This window comes from Belonocnema kinseyi, chromosome 3, assembly GCF_010883055.1.
Source record: "Belonocnema kinseyi isolate 2016_QV_RU_SX_M_011 chromosome 3, B_treatae_v1, whole genome shotgun sequence".
Taxonomy (NCBI): Eukaryota; Metazoa; Arthropoda; class Insecta; order Hymenoptera; family Cynipidae; genus Belonocnema; species Belonocnema kinseyi.
Window position 1 is genome coordinate 40659179 of NC_046659.1, and position 4995 is coordinate 40664173.

Consider the following 4995-nt stretch of genomic DNA (forward strand, 5'->3'; position numbering starts at 1 on the left):
ACTTAAAATTTAGCTCATTACAAATTTAACAATTCAAGGCTTTCCATTTCGAACCATTCTGTTCAAATTTGTATAGTTTTTAACAGTTGTTTGTAATGGATTCTTTTAAATGAACGGTCAAATATTGCTGGTAATTAACGAAACTTTCTTTTTTTAATTAAAAAATTTCAAATTGAATGGGTTAAAGATAAAAATTTTTTAGACTGAAATAATATTTGAAGTCATAATCGAAAATAAATTAATTAATTTTCTAACAAATAATTGGTGTTTTAACTAATTCAATTTACAGGATAAAGTTTAACCAAAAATGGAATAGTTCAATTTCGAGATAAAAGCTGTGATAAGAAATTGAATTGAACAAGGAAAAAAAACGAATTTTCAACAAAATTGTTAAATTTTCAAGGGAAAAGGTGAATTTTTTACCAAGAAGATTAATGTTCTATAAAAAAAAGGTTTTCAAACTTAACCAATATATACGATTAATTTTTAATCAATCCAATAATAGTTACATTTTCAGATAAAGATAAATAATTTTTAACGGAAAAAATTTATTTTCAATAAAGTTGTTGAATTGTCAGCCAATACGATGAATTTTCGACCAAGAAAATAAATGATCTACAAAAAAAGACAAATTTTAAACAAAATACATGAATTTTCAACGAAATTATTTAATTTCAAAGTCAAAAAGACGAATTATCTACAAAAAGTTGAATGAAACATTTTCAACCAAAAAGATTAAATTTCTACTAAAAAAGGTCAATTTAAATTTAATAAATTTTTTAATTTTAAAGTCAAAACGAGTATCATCTACAAAAAAGCTGAATTTTTAACCTAATTTAAAGGCAAATAGTTAATTTTTCAACTATAATTATGCATCTTTAATAAGAAAAAATTAATTTTTTTACTAAGTAGATCAACTTTAAGTGTATAATCGAATTTTCCACCCAAAAATTAGGATTTTAATTTTTAACAATATAGTTGCATTTACAACAAAACGACTTTGCAACCAAAAAATATTCACACTTGATAATTCAACCAAAAATGTAATTTTTAATTAAAAAGTATAAAGTTTCCATAAAGTAATTTAATTTCTACAAAGAAAGACGAATTGTTAACAAAATACATGATTTTTCAACCGAAAATGGTATAGATTCAATGTCAGTTTCAAAAATGTATTTTCAACGAAAGAGATGAACCTTCAAATAAAATGAACTAAAATTTTAACAAAGTAACCAGCCCAGGATCGAAATCTGAAAATATTAATATCCCAATCTCTTCAATTTTATTTCAAAGCAGATAGAGATATAAATAGAACCGCCGAAGTGTTCCGACCAGCAATCGTGCACCTTCGAGTTTTCAAATTTAGAAGAGGAAAAATGGGTTGCGCGCGCAACCCAGGCATTTATATCGTCTCCTACTATATTCACACGGACATAGACGTGGCATAGTATTGGACCACGTCTCATTTCAGATCTGGGATCACTGGTATGACTGTGTATGATTATTTAGTCCTTCCTCCTCCTAACTGTGCGCATCGTCCTCAGCAGCGGAACTTTGTCACGCATCGGGCTCGTCGGCCTTCGGCAGCTTAGGGCTTGGTTGACCCTCATACGCATACTTCATGTTTTTTTTTCTTTGTTCTTCAGTTGGCCTTCTTCTTTCTTCTTTTGCAGGATAATTTCGATGAATGTAGCTATTACGTTCCATCGTTCCTCGCTTTGCAGCATCACACCGACAATATTTTCAGGCATTATATCTCCTATCTCGCTTTTTAATCTGTGCCTTTTATTGGCCCAGCGTTTGCACTAAAAAAAATGTATGATTCGCGTCATTAATTTTAGTCTCATAATAGCCACAATTTTCACTGCTTACTTTTTTCCTCTTGTACAATTAGGAACGAAAGTACCCATGTCCTGAGAGGAATTGGGTTACGTAATAGTTCGTATCTCTGTGGTTTCTTTGTAGCCATGTGTCTAGGCGCTTTATTAGCCTAGCCGTCCATCTACCTCGGTGATCGTTGTCCCAACGTTGTTGCCACTTTTCCATGGAAAGAAATCTGGCTTCTTCTTTTGCTTTTTGTTTGTCCACTTCTGCTGTTCTTTCAAACACTAGCTTTTTTTCCTGGGCCAGAAGGTCAATCGGAAGCACCCCTGCGATCACCAATATCGCTGTCTGAGATACCGTGCAATAGGAGTTCGCTATTCTGAGCGCCCCTCTCTGTTGAACTAATGCCATTCTTTTACAGTACTTTTTTTTATTCAGCGCACCTGCCCATATTTCTGCCCCATATAGTATGATGGACTGTGTTACTGGCATTAAAAGTCGGCGTTTGCTTGCTCTCGGACTGTGCACATTAGCCATTAACCTACTTAGAGCTATCGTCACAGCTGCTGCTTTATCTGTAGCTTGACTTATCTGCTCTCAATAGGAGAGCTTGTTATCCATTCGGATTCCCAAGTGTCTGATACATTTCTTAGTTTGTACTGTCACTGGTCCTACCTGCATTGGTATTTCCGTGGTTATACATTTCTTGGTTAGAATTACCAACTCAGTTTTTTTCCGCGGCAAGATCCAGCCCGTGGTCCTCCATCCAACCGATCACTCGGCGCACCACCTGGTTGAGCTTCCACTGTAGTTCTTCTATGGTTCTTGCGGCAATCACCGCGAGAATATCATTTGCGTGCTCCGTCAGGTATGTGTCAGCTGGCACCTTCATTCGCAGGATTCAATCATAGGACATATTCCAGAGGTCCGGACCAAGAATTGAGCTCTGGGCTGCTCCAGCAGTGATCTGCTTTCTTTTAGTTCCTTCAGTGGTGTCATATATTAACACTCTATCTGAGAGATAGCTTTCCACTACACTCATCAAATACTTTGGTACTTTAAATGCATTGAAGGCTTTGATTATGTCTATTCATCTGGCTGAATTGAAGGCGTTTTTAACGTCTAGAGTTGCAAGTAACACCATTTTCTTGGTGTACCGGCTGCCCTGTTCCACTTTCTCTATCGTGTCCATTACTTCTCGAACCGAGTTTACGGTCGATCTGCCTTTTCTGAAACCATACTGTCTTTCAGAGAGATCTCCCGCCGCCCGTAGTGCAGCAAGTAATCGAGGCTTTAACATCTTCTCGTACAGTTTGCCAGCAGTGTTTAGCATACACAGAGGTCTGTATGACGAAGGGGACAGTGGATCTTCTTTCCCTTTACTGATCAGTGCCAGTCGCTTAACTTTCCACTGTTTGTGAAATAGCCCAGCCCTAAGACAACTGTTCAGCATGTTTAATAGAATATGCGGGCAGCTGCCAACTATTGGTTTGATTGCTTCCGCTGGTATTCCATCCGGTCCTATAGCTTTCCGGTTTTGTAGAGTGGTCACGGCTGTCCTTAGTTCCTCCTCATTGAAGAGCGGAATCTCCATTTCGGGGGTTCTGCTTGTGTCTTTCTCTCTAATTGGGTGGTTTGGAAAGAGCGCGTCAACAATATTGCCCATGACTTTGACTGTCATTATCTCGCACGCAGAAAGTGCTCCAAGCTTCCAGGTAACTATTTTGTCCCCTAGGCCCCATGGCTCACTATTTACTTCCTGGCGCAATGTACTCCAGCTCTGCTTCTTACTTGTCACCATTTCTCACCATTCGGTGGAGGTAGTGCGGCACTTTAAAGTTGTTTCTTAAAGCGTCCATAATGTCTTTCCACCTTGCCGTGTTGAATGTATTCTTCACGTCTAGAGTGACCAGTATTACTACAGTTCGTGAGTAGTGGTTTCCCTGTCGCGCTGACATTCTGGCGTCCACTATGCACTGAGACAGCTGTTGAGCTGTTGAGACAGCTGTTGTGACGGCTTGTCGAAGCTCTTCTGCCTCAAAAAGTGGAATATCCACAGGGATCTCCTCGCCTGTATCATGCTCTACGTTCACTATTGGAAAGAGCGAGTCAACGATTTCACTCATCGTTTCCGCGTCCCTTTTTAGTTGTGCTGTTGTCGCTCCTAGCTTCCGGGTAACTATCCTGTAGCCAAGGCCCTAGGGTTCGTTGTCCACTTCCTTTGTCATGGACATCCAGCCTGCGCGTTTGCTTCTCTTGATGGTCTGTCCCAGCTGTTTTTTTATTCGAAGAAATTCCTCATTTTTTGGGTCATCTTATCGGAGTTTTTCTTAGTACGCTGAGCTTTACGGCGCAGTGAAAGGCAGGTCTTCCTCAAAAAGGCAATTTCTTCCGATCACCAGTAAGCCGGATATCGGCTGTCGTTTCGACTTTTTCGAGGCATGGCAGCATCGCATGGTTGCTCAATAAGGGCCATTGTCTGCTTCACGACATTGACAGAGTCTTCTTTCGTCTTTGTACCTGCCCGTGCTTTTACTGCTGTTCCTGGCTTGCTTGTGATGAAATTTGCAAACTTCTCCTCGTTCAGCTTTCCCACGTTCCACGTTTTCGGTCTGCGGGTGTAGGCTTTGAGAACTTTATTTACCCTCTGTATCTGAAATGTGATGTATTCGTGATCACTGCCTGTGAATTCTTCCATCACCCTCCAGTTTACGACGTTTCTTGCCATGTTCTCTGAAACAAAGGCGACATCTGGTGTCGTCTCTCTCTGCTCGGATCGTCTGAATGTTGATGTGCCAGTATTAACAACTATAAGTCCTCTTCTGACCGCCATCTCCATTATTCGTTTCCCCCCAGTGTTCGACTTTGGCATTCCCCACTCTACCGCTTCCGCGTTAAAGTCGCCAGCTACCAAAATGCCGCCCTCCATATCTTGTAGAGCTTTCTCTAGACCTTCTAGTTTAACCTCGAAATCCTTGTTGGGCTCATTTAGGGTGAGGTAGACGCTAAAAAAAGTGGTCCGCCTACTCTTGATCCAAACAAAACCCGCGCCGGATCCGTGGTCATCCACTGGTACTTTATCTCCATTTCTCACCGAGATAGCAGCAGTTCCTGTACTATCTGCAAACCACGTTGGTACTATCTATCTATCTATCTATCTATCTATCTATC